At 38.5% G+C, this 15,644-nt stretch overlaps 2 protein-coding genes across 11 annotated transcripts in view; one reads left to right on the forward strand and one right to left on the reverse strand.

Annotated features, from left to right (window-relative positions):
• CCNK (cyclin K) overlaps positions 1–2,745 on the reverse strand; it is a 37,843-nt gene extending 35,098 nt beyond the window's left edge. For 2 of the 3 annotated variants that reach the window (XM_074291335.1, XM_074291332.1), the window contains exon 1: positions 2,191–2,745. The gene's annotated coding sequence lies outside the window, so the exon portion shown is untranslated. Of the gene's footprint in view, positions 1–2,030 lie in introns of all 3 variants that reach the window. The other variant, XM_074291331.1, reaches the window with a different exon arrangement.
• Positions 2,746–2,858: 113 nt separating this feature from the next.
• SETD3 (SET domain containing 3, actin N3(tau)-histidine methyltransferase) overlaps positions 2,859–15,644 on the forward strand; it is a 109,866-nt gene continuing 97,080 nt past the window's right edge. For 4 of the 8 annotated variants that reach the window (XM_074291322.1, XM_074291325.1, XM_074291327.1 and 1 more), the window contains exon 1: positions 2,898–3,175. The gene's annotated coding sequence lies outside the window, so the exon portion shown is untranslated. Of the gene's footprint in view, positions 3,176–15,644 lie in introns of all 8 variants that reach the window. The other 4 variants (XR_012486615.1, XM_074291328.1, XM_074291326.1 and 1 more) reach the window with 3 other exon arrangements.

Genomic DNA, 15,644 nt, shown 5'->3' on the forward strand with positions numbered 1-15,644 from the left:
ACTTATTGATGAAAACTTCACATAATATTCTTAGTAACAAAATATTGGAAACTATATTCCAATAATTAAAGAATAACTAAACAAAATTGAGGCATATGAATGAATGATTATCACATTGTAGTGAATGATAAATAGAAGACATATGCCGTACAGATAAAAAAAAAAAAAAAAAGAAAAAGAACCAAAAGAAACAAGATATATTATTTGCATTTTCACTTGCTGTCTCCTATTAAAGAAATAAAACATACTCTTGTTATTTTCACTTGCTGTCTCCTAGGTTTGAAATTCTTTCCCATAATCTCTGCCCCCTGGTTTACTTCAGGTCTTAGCTAAAATCCCATCTTTTAAGAAAAACCTTTCCTGATTCCTCTTAATGCAAAGTCCTTTCCCTCTACTGAAGACCTCCAAATCATCCTGTATGTACAGTTTTGAATGTATTTATATGTTGCCTACTCCATTACTTCAGTTTTTTTTTGTATCCTTAGTTCTTAATATTGTATCTGACATAGAATAAGCACTTAATGCTTAATAATTAAATGTATTAAACGCTTAATAAACTGAAAACCACTATATCCAATCAGTTGTTAAATCTCATCATTTTTATCCAACAACTCTCATATGTGACTCCTTTCCAAAGCCACTACCTTAGTTCAGGATCTTATTACCTTTTGCTTGAACTACTGTTAATAGTCTTCCTAATTGTTCTCTTTACCTCGTCTTTCCCCCACTCTAATAACAACCTCCCTCCTTTTAGATGCCAAAGTAATTTTTACTAAAACATAGCTCTGAACATAACTTCAACAAACTCTATTGGCTTGCAATTATTTCAAATATAAACCCCTGTTATTTATAGGTTTCCCATAATCTGGTTCCTGTATCAAAGTCCAGTCACTGACTTGTTCATGCACAACAATCCATCTCCTATTAATCTTTTCAATGGTTTTTCCTCATGTCTGGAATACAATCCCTCCATCTCTGCCTCTTAAGAATACCTGTCTTCAAGTCTCAGTTCAAATGCCTTCACTTGCATGAAACACTGTCCAGTCTTCCCTGTTGCCTTCTCTGAAGTTTTCTATGTATACCATGCACATACCATGCACATGTCTCTCCCAATAGACTACAAACTCCTACAGAAAGTGGGTATATGTACATGTGTGTATACCTAATGAAAAGTTTGGAGTCTCAACAAAAAAAATTGTATAAACCATTCCTTTAGAACTAAAGGAACTACAAGAGATTCTAGAGTTCATCTTCATTTTACATGTAGGCAAAATGAGCTTGAATGAAGGGAAGTGACTTGCCGATGGTGACAGAGTGGGAGACAATTAGATCCAGGGATTTGCCCAGTAGGAAACTTTTTCCAGAGTATTTTTAAAACAAGAAATGAGCAATGCCAAAGACAGAAGGAACTTTCTCTAAGTTATTTCAAGTGAAATGACTTAGCTGAAATTGGGTTGCATGGGCCATCCTAAATCAAGACTGCGTTATTCAGCACGATGACCAGAGAAATTTAAGAATTTATGGTCAATGCCTGAAAAATCTTCTCCATCATTTAGATAAGAGTTTTATCTTTCAAAAAACGGAGGGAAAAAAAAAACCTTTAGACGGTAACTTTTGTAAAGAATCGCCCTTGACTGAGCGGCCTGACGGTTGGAGGACAGGACAGAGCCTTACTTAAACCGCTTTCCCAGATGTGTTTCTCCAGGTCCTCACATCCCTGGACCTAGCTCGGGAATCAGCGCTGACTCTAGCCACGGGTGGGGGCAGGCGTGAGGAGGGCGATTAAGTAGCTAGATGCAGCTCTAAAGCCGAACACGACCGCCTTGGGGTCTCCCCAAGACCGCGCCGCAGGCAGGACACCCTCCCTTCGTGGCCCAAGCCTTCTTAAGGAAAGAAAGCGCCCCCGACTCTGAGGATCTCCAGGAAGGCTACCACTGGGACCCCGGGCACCAAGGCCCGGTCTGGTCACTTCCCTTTCTCAAGAGATGTCGGCGCGCCCCGAGCCCACACCCGAGGCCCGCTCTTTTTACCAACAGAGCCGCGCCGAGGAGGCCAGGCCCGTGTAGTCCCCGTTAACTGTTACTAAAGCTCTGCCGTTGCTGAACCGGGGAGACGCCCTCCCTCCGGCCCCTTAACACCCGGGCACGCGAGGCGCCAGGACCCACGCGACGTTCTCTCTGATCCACTCACCCGCCACCTCACGAAGTCCTAGTTAGCGACGTCTCTCATAGCTGACGGCGGCCATTTTGGACGCGGGGTGCTAGGAAGCAGACGTCATTACGCGGCGTCCTCTTTTAGGGAAACGTGAAAAGCGGAGGAAGCTGAGGAAGAGGTGGAAAAGCCTGGGGTGGAGGGGCAGGGCGAAGAACATACCTTTCACCCAATCAGAAGGGAGAAGTAGGCTTAAAAAGGCAAGAGCCGAGGCTTGAGGCGGGGCGATGCTAAGTAGGTTTGGTAGTGCTAGAGGAGGAGGAGCAAAAAAGCGTAACGGTCCCGCCCCCTGTTGGAAAATGATTTCGCGACCAACCTAGCCTGCTAACGGAACCCCGAGCGTCAGGGGCGTGACTAGCCGCAGGAATTCACCAATTAAATGGCCGAAAGGGCCAGCGCAAAGGTTCCCTTCCTCCAATCGCTCTTTTGGAGCTGGCGAGGACTCAGCCGGCTCTCCAGGCCTCCTGAAGCCTACCGGCTCAAAGGGCTAGATGGAGAACGGTTGGAGTGACAGCTGGATGGCGTGGGGGGAATGGAGAGGTGCAACCGACCAATAAGCTCCAACTGGGGCCGCTCCCGCGACTCGCGGGAGGGGGGTGGGGGGAAGAGTTTCGTCGACCAATGAGCGGCGGGGGTGGTGGTCAGGGGGTGGGGCTCTCGGGGGGCTGGAGGAGCGGGGTTGGGTGTGTGGCTGCGGTGCTCTCACGGCTGCCTCCGCCCCCGGCCTCCCCCGCCTCCCGGGCCGCCGCCGCGTCCGCGGGGTTGGTTGAGGCGGACTGTGGGGTGCTGACTGAAGTGGAGGCGCTGCCGCCGCCGCCGTTGCTGCTATTGCTGTTGCTGCCGCTGTTGTTGCTGCTGCTGCTGCCGCCGCCGCCGCCACCACCGCTGCCACTGCTACCGCTGTTGCTGCTGTCGCCTCTGCTGCCGCCGCCTTTGCCGCCGAGGGAAGGAGAGAAGACGAAAGGTGAGTGGTGGGGGTGGCCGCGTCTGGTCGCCGCCCCCGCCCCACGAGTCGAAATGGGAAGCCTCGCTCCCTCTCGGCCCGGGAGCCGGAATTCCGTCCATCCCGCGCCACCTTGCCCTCCGGCCCCGCACTTCCCACTGCCTCTCCTGGCCTTCGGGCCGAGCGAGGAGGCCGCTGCCCCCGGGAACTGGTCCCTGCGTCCCTTGCTCTCGGAGACAGTCTGGGGAACAGGCGGCCGGAGAATGGCCGCTCTGCTCCCGCTGCTCCCAATGCTTCTGGGGAGGGGAATTGAGGGGAAAATTAAGAAAGCCTGGTTCCCCCATCCCTGCGCTTCCTCTTCTGTGGTGCTGTGGCTGTCCCCCCACCTCTGTGTCACCATGTGTCTGTCTCCACGTCACGGCGTGTGCTGGTCTTTTACTCCGTCACCTTGTGGGGCTATTTTCTCTCTCTGTTCGTCCCCCTCTCTTCAACCCCCACCCCGGCCGCAACCCGTGACGGCCCCCCCAATTTACCCAATCCGTCTACCCACACACCCCCATCACAGTGTCCGCCTGTCTCCTCTCCACCTCCACTCCCGTTTCGGTATCTACCCCCCCCCCCATGTCTGTCTCCACCCATTCTCACCACGTCTGTCTGTCTCTCCCTTTTACCTTCCAGTTTGTCTGTTCTCTTCCTCCTTCCTGTCTTCCCCCCTCCACTCCGTTTGTCGCTCTTTCAACCTGTGGATCTCTATTCCCCCTTAACCCTATCCGGTTGTATTTCTCTTCTTTCTTTCCCCTTCCCCCAATATCCACTCTGTGGGCCTGTCTATTTCCTGTCTCTGTCATTGTGTGTTCTGTCACTGTCTGTCTTGTGTCCCTTCCTTTTAGGTCACTGCTTGTGTCACTGCGTGTGTCTCAGTTTTTTCTTCCCAATTTTTCCCTGGGTTCCTATGTATGTATCTCTCCTCCTTCCCTTGGGACTTTTTCGTGTCAAAATTCCACATTTCAGGTAAAGCAACTTATTTTCTTTCTTCTACTGGTCGGTCTTTAGCTACTCCTGGAAATAAAATCCAAGGCCTAACGCTAGATTTCATACTCCCTCAACATCATTCTCCCCCCCCCCCCCCCCAGTTTCTCATTGTATTACAGTGGAAGTAGCACTGTTTCCTTCCTTTCTCTCAATACCAACTCTTTCATAGGAAAGGAAAGAAATAGCATTTTTTCATCTACTAGTTCCTACTACCCTGAATAGGCTTCTTAGGGGAAAGGAGAATATTCTCCTTTTTTCCCCACTAAAATTTTTCAGCTATAGGAAATAGGTCCTATTTGTTCATAGATAAAAATCTTCTTAATCCATACACATGTGATTACTGGGGAAGGCAATAATTTACTTGATCACAATCTGAGTTTACCTTTCACTTAGTTGTGTGACCCTGGGCATAGATTTCTGTCCTCATCAATAAAATTAGTGGGATCTGTACTATGATCTCCAAGATCATTTCCAGCTCTAAATCTATGATTCCATATCTTACCCTCTTCACATACTACTTCACTCAGTGGTGTTTGCTTCCTCAAATTTAGCACTTGGTAGAAAAGAGTAGCAATTTTGAGTTTCAATTCCCCATCCCTTCCACTTTTAATCAGGAAATACTGTAGTAAGATATGTGAGTGTTTTTTATTTTATAATTATCTTTAATAAATTTCTGAATGTGATCCAGAAGCTCAATGCAAAGTGAATGATTTTAGTGGAAGAACTTCATTATCCCTTCTCTTAGTGGTTATTTTGTTTTTAAATAAAAGCACATTTAGTGATACCCTTTATATTCTTTCTATTTTTTTTAGTAAAGTCTTCCTCTAAGAGTTTACTTTTCAAAAGAGGAATCTTTATCCACGTTTTCCCAAAACTTTTTATTAGAAATGACAATTTTAACATTTGAGAAGTAAAATAAGTCAGTTCTCAGTACTTTACCCATGGTATTTGAAACATTTGAAACATTTCATTGATATAGATACTCCCTCCAGTGGTACAGATTGCAATTCATTTACACCATCTCATTTTGCGTAACTTCAGTCTGTGTGTTCCTGTATATGTTCCATGAGGGGACCTTGCAGCATGAGCTTGCAGGGATCATCTCTAGTACTTTGACAATATATGGATACCAGTAATAGCTTCCCACCTGTTATCTCTATCAATGTATGATTAACTAGCCTCTTTTTTTTTTTTTTTATCATAATTATACTTTAGTTGATATCTTTTATGCTGCTTCTTATGTGTAAACTTCCATTAGAATTATGTGGCAGATTATTGATATCCTCTATGCTTTGTGTTGACCTTTGATGTACCATCAAACAAGTGTTGGTGTATATAAAGTTGTTTTTATTTTGAGAAAGTTGAAGTTGTTAAATGCTTCTTAATGTTTTCCATATTCTAATCAAACACTTTTTATCTTACTCATTTCTTGGATCTAGTTATATATCTATAGCATAGGTCTAGTTGTAGCTGTATGTGGGGATAGGTAATAGCTAAGTACTTCAAATTAGTACTAGTCTGGTAAAGTACTCCATTTTTCTGATTTCCTTTTTTTTTTTTTTTTTTTTTGGTAAAGAAGTTAGAGTTAGAACACTAGTTTTCAAAGCATTTTTTTTTTTCCTGAAGAACTACCCAACTTATATAATTCATTAACATAAAATTTTCAGTGTTACTCCCTCTGTAGTGCTTTCCCTTTCCCCTTAGGTTTTGTTTGTTTGGCTTTTTTTTTTTTTTTTTTTGCCTACTTCATTCCCTTTTTTTATCCCAATTTAAAATTGTAAAAATCTTGAGATGGGAATCTAAATTGGAAGAAGAAAATTATCTACTATACCTTTTCTTTTTTCAAAAATCCTATTATACTTATCTTTTATTGGTAGAATAGAAATTTCTAATATAGGGAAGAGGGGACTATACAATGATATGAATAGTTGCTATGTTTGGTTAATAAAATGTCAGCATCTATCATTCTTTTAGCATTAGTTTTTTATGTCTTTTTATTGTCAATGACATTTAGGCTATTCTAGAAAACTGACTGGTTTAGCTTTAAATACTCTGAAAGGTTTGTGTCTGTGGGGTGGTAGGAGAAAGTTTAAAGCAAAAAATTTTTATCCTTTTAAGCCTACACCTGTGATTTCCCTGGTATAGGGAATTCCCTTTGAGAAAATTTCCACCAATGTAGGTTGGAAAATGCTTTGAAATTTATATAGTCAGACAGAACTACCTTGAGGAGAAGGATTAGACAATATCTGAGTTCCCTTTTAGCTCTAGAACTGTGATCTGATTTGAAAGTAATAGAGGTTAAAGATCAAATAGCTAGTATTTGTCTGAGGCTAGACCTGAAACTAGGTCTAACTAAATCATGTTCTTTACCTCCTGTGCCATACTGTAGTTTATCATGCCAGCTTTTATTAACTACTTAAATTTGAGTATATTCATCCTCATATAGAACCTTAAATAATTTTGCTAATTTTTATACAAGCATATTGAACTTTAGCTTTTTTTCATTTTTGATCAAGTCACTGAATCAAAGAGTACATATATTGTTGAGTATAAAATTTAAGACGACTGGAAAGGTGATGAAGTGCTAAGTTTTTAAAACCAAATAGAATTTTGTATTTAATATGGAAGTGATAGAGAGCCACTGGAGTTGAATATTGTGTATGGGAGTGACATACTTAGATCTACACTTTAGGAAAATCATTTTAGTAGCCAAATGGAGAATAGCTTTGAATTTGGGGAGATATAGGGAAGGTAGAGCCACCAACAGTTTATAGCATTAGTGAGTAATGAGAATCTATTATTAGGGTGACAACTTCAACAGTAGAGAAGAGGGGGTTGTATGAGAGAGCTATTGAAAAAGTGAAATTAAGAGGCTTTGACAGAGTAGTGACATCATAAACTATTTGAAGGAATAATTTTAGCTGATTCCAAGGTTTAACTTCTACCATAATTTTTTTGGGAATAAAATGAAACAGGCTATAAATTCTGAGATGAAACTGAAAATTCACTTTTTGTGTGTGTTAGTTATTTAAAGTCTCAAACTTTGCAATTTGTGTATATCAATGTAGCACTCAGGTTTCTGTTATCTCCTTACACTGCTACATGATAAGCCCATTTCTTTTTAAGATCAAACACTTTCAGGATAGAGATTTTACGCCGTTTCTTGTATGTCAGGCATTACAGCATGGAAATATACTTGAGAATGCTTCTTCTAAAGGCCATAGTAACTTTCATTTTGACTTTTTAAACATTGCACCTTTATGTTTTCATTTATATGGACCATCTCCCATTTATAAATCCTGGTAACCTTTTTAGAATATTGTCAGCTCTTCACCTGTGTGAACTCTTTGTGAAGACAATTCAGGGGAAGAAGTGACTGGGTAAGATTTTCCCATTGGCTTGAACAGTTGAATATTTATCAGTATAGCAGCAATAGAATATGTGATAAATGTTGACTGTCACAAGCCCATTTAGTTTATGTCCTTAGTATGATGGGATGTATATAACTATGGTTAGTTGGATTCCTAGATAATTGAATAACTGCAGCTAAAGTGTCTTGATCATTATATTGTCAACATATTAACCTTGTTTCATTGTGTTCATCAGCAAGTTTGATGACTTAGAAGATACATTTTACTAACTTTGTAGATGACAGAGGAATAATAAATATATTGTATAAGAAAACTAATGACTAAAAAGATAGGCTTGTTAAGATGCAAATGTTAAATCTCTCTATGTTCCAAACAACCCAATTATATAGATATGAGGAGACCTGAATCTGAAAAAAAGTAGGGGATTGTTTATTATTTGTGAGTTCAATAAAAAAGGTAATGTGAACTTTGACTGAATTTATAGAAACATAATATCCAGAAGGAAGTATAATAATTAGTTCACTGTACTATGCCCTTAGTCAAGCCTTTTCTGGAAGTCATTCTTTAAGGGAATGTTGATATTTTGAATCTTGAAACATTGTTATAAGGAATAATTGAAAGAGTCCGGGTTGTTTGAACTGAAGTAAGGGGGAAGAACATGTCATTATGCACCAAGAACCTATTATGTGCCAGACAGTGTACTGGGAGCTGAGTATACAAATAAAAAAATGAAATATTCCCATTTTTCAGGGGAAGATTGCACTGTAAAGGGAAATTAGGATCAACGGGTACAAGGTACAGCAAGTGATATTTTAGCTTACTGAATGTTTTTGCACAAAGGTTTAATTCAACTCTACTACTTCATAGATCACTTAGTGCTAGAACCCAGAAGAGATAGAGCACAAATAGAAGGACTAGAGATAGACAGTCCATTCATATGCTTAATGCTTTTTCATTGCCACAAACCGGAGTGGAGAGCAAATAACTAATGACTCATTTTACTTCTGTCTGCTATATATTCTTAACTTGGTTTCTTTTAATGTATCTCCAACTCATGGAGAGTAAAGCTTGTTTTAATTAAGATTTAGAGAGTGTTATTTTGCCCTAGGTGATGTAGCAAGTTCATACAGGCGTGTGGGAATATATCATTGATTTGCTTATTTTCTGCTTGACCTGAGATCCATTGCTAATGTCCTAATATAGATACAATGCAGGTTATTATGTATTAGGAATGAATGTATGGTTGGAACATTATATCATCTCTTAAAATGTATTGTATTTAATATAGAAAGGTTCTTTAATATTATAGAGACCTTCTAAGAGGTCTTTCCTCTTAGAAAACAGGAAAAGAACATGATCAAAATAGACAAGTCCTCCACTTTCTCTCATTGATTAGAACAGAATAATGAAGTTTGTTACTTAAACATTTTCTTATTTGATAATAGATTGTCTGGGGGGCAGTTAGATGGAACAGTGGATAGAGTGCTGACTCTAGAGTTTAGAAGATACCATTTTTCTCACTTAAATCTAACTTCAGACACTTATTAGCTGGGTGACCCTAGACAAGTTTTAAGCCTGTTTGTCCAAGTTTCCTCATCTGTCAAATGACCTGGAGAAGAAAATGCAGTATTTTTGCGAGAATACCCCAAATGAGGCCACGAAGAGTCAGACATGACTGAAAAACAACTAAATAGCAATAGCAATAGATTGTTTTTTATATGCATTATAAATACCCAGGTGAGTACCTCATTACACCTTGATTAATTAAGAGACATATATTATTGGTGTGAAAACCTGAAAATTCTAATTCTTAACCCAAAGCTGAATAAAATAGGACTATGTCCTGTTTTATAATTTGCTGAAATCCCCACAATCCTACTGACATACATCTGTCCAGTTTCTAAACTCAAATTACTAGAGATCAGACTAATTAGCAATGACTGACCAAAATGTTGTAGATGAACTATTTTGGATCAGCAGATATACAGAATCTGGTTCTGTGTATAGTAGATTAGAATTTATGGAGTAAGTCTAGTAGAGATCATTCAATTACTATGTTTGGATTTTTTTTCTTCCACTTGTCCTCAGTTCTTGCTCTGATCAAAGAATCTTATCAATACAATAGGAGTATCAATGCTTTACTGCTCTTCCCCAACTATTTAAATAAAATGAATTGCTTTATAGCTTTACTCTGTATATTACAAGGACCAAAAAAAAAATTAGTTTTGAAACATATATTTCATGGAACACCAGTCTTTAGACTTTTTCTAACATTGGGAACTACCACAATGGGAGTTTTCAGTCTTCTTTGAGAAAGTTGTTAAGCAATGTTTAATTGAACCAGAGTTCTATATCCAATCAGAACATTTTTTAAATCTTGAAAGCAACTTCTTGTTTCCTGAAGCCTGTTTGGTATTAGCATTATGTCTTAGAGAATGACAATTCAATGGAAAGAACACTGAATTTGGAGCATTTTTGTCCTGGTTTTGGTCCTTCATACCTGTGGAATATGGGCAAATTACTTCCCCTTTCTGAGCTTTAGTTTCATTGTGTGGAATGAGAATCTAGGGTCTTTTCAAACTGTGAATCTTGTAGTCCTTAGATTTTTAAATTAGAGCTGTTTTATGTTTAGAGCTATTTAATGTTATCTGTCACTTGGGATGACCCTATGTCATAGTTACTGATGAGGCAAATTCTTGATTTTGGCGGGGACGGAAAATTGAACTACATACTCTCCAGGATGTATTATATTGAACATTTATTTGGTGAAATATGTGCTTTGAGGATTACTTTTTTGACAGAAAGAATATAGGTTGGTGTGCCCTCAGGCTTAAAGAAATTCAATTTTAGAAGCACTAAAATCAGGAAGTAATCAGATGATTTTTTGTTTTACCAAAAATAAAAGTCTGCAAATTTCCTTTTAAGTAAGTTTGTTTAGTAGATTTGAGTTTCTTTAAAGAATATAGACTACTTAATGTGAAATTGTAAGATTAAAACCATTACATATTCTGTAGTCATTTATTATGAATCTGATATATGGAATGCATTATGCTAAGTAAGGATGATTAAAAAAAACTAGATATAAAAAGAAATAGAATGTAAATATTCTTTCAGAGAATAATAACAGAGTTTTAAGATTCATTTTGTGTTAAGTTCATTGTTTGCCAATGCATAGTTAATGTTAGAGGTCTGTTATGTTCATGTTATTTAGTAATTATTTTTTATTCCCATTCATAGTGAACTAAAGAGTTTTCCCTGGCACCCCCATGTCTGTCAAAAATTTTTAAATAAAGTTCCTTTTGTTGTAGCAGAAAAAAAAAATTAGATATGACTGGGTACCTGTCCTCATAATATCCTTTTTTTTTTAACTCTAGTAGAATTGAAGATTAGACATTATATATGTAAGCATATCAAAAATTATTAATTAAAAATAAAAACATTTTGTTGCATAAACCAATGTTAGCTGTATGGATGGCGTTTATCTCAATTCAAGTTTGTTTTTTAAAGCATTTGTTGAACTATTTGTAAGACAGTGTATTAGAAACAGAGGCAAAGTAAAAACAAGGTTCCTGCCCTCAAAAAACTTCTTTTCACAAATGAAAATATAATTTGACTTGCTATTATACTCAAAATAGTTTTTTTTTTTTGGTGTATCTGTGAAAAATTAGATTTTTATTTTTTTCAATCCTGTTTTTATTCAGTTGTGTTCATTTTTTTCCTTTTGTTCAATCCCGAGGATTCAGACATATCTAGAAAGAAATTCTTTCTTATATCACTTGTCTATGACACATCTTTTTGTTATATAGTATGTAGTATAATATATTCACTCAGCTTAAATTTGGAAATTATTTGATTTGCCTGAACTCATCATTTATATAATTTATATATTTAATACAAAATTTAATGGGACACTGGAGCCAAATGAACAACTTTAGTACTTTACCTTTGTAAACTGGGTGAAAATTTGCTACTCTTTTTACAAAGGATTTTAGTAGGTTTCCTACAATCTTTTCAAATAAATTTGATAGCGGGGTTGCCCGAGTATAAATAAAGCATAGTACTATCCCATTCTATAGCTAAACCACCTGTAAAATTGGGTAAGGATAGGACTATACTGAAAAACAGATAAGTCACCAAATAAACGTAATCAAAAATGTTTATTTGCGTTGATTTTAATTGAAAGTAACATTTTCCAGAGGGAGGGGGACCTGGAAAAATACCAAAGCACATCCTTTTTATTTTGATTTTTAAAAAAAATAATATGCTGCTATAATGTACTTTGAAAACCCAGTATTCTTAAAAACTTTTCTCCAAAAGTTATCTTTCTTTAGAAGGCCTTAAATGTTCATTTTCTTCATGACCTACTTGCTTTCTACTAATGTGGATTCTGTAAAGGAATTACTAGATTAGTCAAAAGTTACTGTTTTTCTGTCAGATGATACCCCATTGTTACTAAATAATTTAAATTATTAAGATGTTGCTATTTGTTTATCCAAGTTCTATCTTCTGCCTTATATTTTAAATGGATATAGTATAAGTAAATATCTTGAAACTATTTATCATGTTTTGGGTCCTACTGGCAAGGACAATGTAATTGTTACTGATTTCTATTGCCAAAATATTGGGAAAATTCTTAAATATATAGTATTTCATTTTCTTTCTAAATTGGTGTTATAGTTACTTTCTATATAATTTGTCAATTAGATACTGTCTTGTGACATCTCTATTTTCTTGTTATTTAAAACTTTTACTTTTCATCTTTTCCACTTTATTTTGTCTTTTGAGTCTGTGCTCCTTAAAAATGAATATAGTATTTTATTCTTTTTCATGCTAACTTGTTTATAATATCTATATTGCCAAAGGACAATGGAGAAAGCATAAACTTATTTCAATCTATTATCCTTGACACTGCTTTTTAAAAAAATCACCCCAAGAAAGGAACTTGATAAACACTTGTTGATTGTCTTGGTGGAAAGTATTGATAGAGAAGGGAAGAGGGCCCTGTGACTCTGACTTTGGGAAAAGCTCACTCTTAGTGGATAAGACCTGGAGGCTGATACAACAAGAGACAAAGTTGAAGTTATCAAACAGGAAAAGAACCAAGAGAACAATGCCCATAGAAGTCATGGGACTAGAGCATATCTAGAATAGAGAGGAGGACTAACCAATTTAGCAGTTAAAACATCAGTAGTAATTTTGTAGAGAGCCATGACATCAATTGAATTATAATATCTGGAGTAATGAGTGATGGTTTGGGAAATTGAGTTTGGTGAGTTTGGACAACTTTAGGAGCTTGACAGTGAAAAGAAATTACATAATGATGGGGGAACCCTGATGTTATGGGCTAGAACTTAAAACAAGTGGAATTATGGAGACAATGGTTAAACCTAATTTAGTCTTGATTTAATCCTACAACAAATAATGGTTTCCTAGTGATATAATGATTGGTTTTTTACTCAGCTGTAGAGCATATAAACTAGAAGCCTTAGCCACGATTCATTGGAGAAGCTGGCTGAGGCAGAGAAGGCAAAGATCTGGCGGCAAGAGCGCAAGCTCTCAGAACCAAGGAGAGAGAGAGGTCTCTAAGAAAGCTAACCAGGCCCCAGGAAAGGAGAGAAGACTTTGAAAGAGACATAAAGAATTTGGACTTTAATCCCTGGATACTCTTGTGGTGATTACTGAACTGAAACGAAGGCTGCTCCCAGAGATCTCCAAGAAAACTGAACAGAGAACATTATACCCTGAAACTGTTCTTGATGAGGTTTAGAATTGGGGTACCTAAATGAAATTAGGGTTTAATTGAGGTCTAGTGGCAGGTTCGGGGTACAGGGAGTCAAATAGAGCTCCCCTGCAACCCCTTTAAATTCAGTGCAAGAATATGGAGTTAAATGAGGTCTAGTGGCAGCGCAAAAGTCCCCTGTAAAGAAATTTACAGACCCCAAAACTTAAATTGATAAAAGAGATTTCTTATGGGGTTTGGAAATTAAAGTCTAGTTAGTAAAAGGTGAAGGTAGAGATAAAAGGGCACCAGAAACAGGATTCCAGTGGGCAGAGAGTCTTTAGTGCCAGGCATGGTGATGACATGTTTAGACCCTCTGCAAAGAGAGGACTCCAGCTTGGCTCTTATTATAAAAGAGAGAGATTTAGTTAAAGGGGCCTGTGGGTGGAGTCCCAGATTGGCTCCTGGCTGGGTTTCAGCCAGGGTTAGAATTTGCTTGGTGGGGGTTGGGAAATCTAAGCAGATCATTAGAATGGTGGCAGCCCAAGTTGGCTCAAATCCAGTGGGGGTTGTGAGATCCTGGATATCTCCTATTAGAATTCAAAGGGGGCTTTTGACCAGGATTTGTGAATCAAAGGTCCTAGTTTCTTGAATTGATAGTGCATCAGCTAGGAGGGGCTGGGACTCAGAAAGGAATAAATCCATCTGTGGTCTTAAAGGGACCACAACCCACATCATTCCGACTTTGGGGGGAGGGGGGAGAGGAACTTAACTTGAACTCTGGACAAACTCTCCACTGGGACAAGCCCACCTCAGGGAATCAAGATAAAGTGGTTTCATTCTATTATCTTGGTGGGACTAGCTGCACCTCCTATTGAGTTGAGTCCAGGACCACTCCTACTTAGCCCAAACTTAAGTGGTCTCATTTTGCTGGAGATCTAGATTTGATATTTCTATCGACCTTTATTGAGCTGAAAATTGGCTCATAACCTCTCCTACTGAGTGGTCCCCAGAAATCTAGGCCTGGGGGCAGTGACAGCATTGAGGGAATCTTGTTAGGTTGAAACTTCAATTTCAGATTTCCTCATAAAAACATGCAATTTTGGGCTCATTTCTTTGCAGAGGTCCAAAAGCAGGGACTCCCCTTCTCCTTCCCCCTCTCTCCCTCTCCCTCCCTCCTTCCTTCCCCTTGGCATAGCTGCCTGTGAGGATCCCTTACCTGCTGAGAAGACATTCTCTTCTCATTGTTAACCCCTCTTTTTTTTTCTCTCTCTCTCTGCCAGGATTTCCCGGCTAGACCTTTACTTCTCTGTCAGGACCTTGCCACTGAGGAAGTCAGCCTCCTAGCAAAAGCTCACTTCTCAGGGTCAATAAACTTCTTTTTGCCAGTCTAAGTTTTCAGGTTCATGAATTTTTTCACATTGGTTCTACACTGACCTGAAGGAGTTCCCACAACTCTCTGCCCTGCACCAAACCTCATCAATAGGCCTTTTACTTTGGTGAATGGCAAGTGAAGTGTTTTTTGTTTTGTTTATTTTTTAAAGACTAGATCAAACATAGTTATGTTTGTAGGCTGTAGGAATGGGGAAATTGAAAAGAAAGGGAATGGTTGGATGTGAATCCCTGGAGAGAATGGGATCTAGAGTACCTTTCCTTGAGGAGCCCTTTCCCTGTCCTGTTGGGAAATTGTAAGAAAACTAAGTTTGTGTGAATGGATTTTACTGGAGGAAATACTTATATGATCAAAGACCTACAAATGCTGACTTTGACACCTTATGGGGTGAAGCTTCAAATTGGGACTCAAGATTGTTTTAAACTAATGTTTTTTTTTTTGTTTGTTTGTTTTTTTTGTTTTTTTAAGTATAAAATGAGATAGAAGTCACTCAACTTTTATTAAGGACTCCTGTTATACAAAGTATTTTAAGGGTTCCTTAAAAGCTTCAGAACCACATAAAAAGTTTTCTATTAAGTCTTTTTAAAAAGTTTTTCATAACCTAGGATTTTCTATCTTTACCGTTTTATTACACTTCTTTTTATGTACTTTTCAATTCAGGTACATTGACTTATTCACTCTTTTTCACACATAATTCCATCTCTCCTTCTCATCCACACTCCTTCCATCTCTTGTTTTTTTTGGCTTCAAGTCTCAATTCAAATCCAACTTTCTATGACAAGCCTTTCCCATCCCTCCCAACAACTGCCTTTCCATCTGAGATTATTTTCTGGTTTCTCTCTATTTGCCTTATATATACCTACTTGGTTACATGTTTTCTTTGCCATTAGAATGAAGATTCTATCTTAGTGTGAATGTCTTGTCTCCCTAACCAAATTATAAGCTCATTAAGGGTAAGGAATATGTTTTAAGTTT

The sequence above is a fragment of the Sminthopsis crassicaudata genome, chromosome 2 (genome assembly GCF_048593235.1).
Source record: "Sminthopsis crassicaudata isolate SCR6 chromosome 2, ASM4859323v1, whole genome shotgun sequence".
In the NCBI taxonomy this organism is placed as follows: domain Eukaryota; kingdom Metazoa; phylum Chordata; class Mammalia; order Dasyuromorphia; family Dasyuridae; genus Sminthopsis; species Sminthopsis crassicaudata.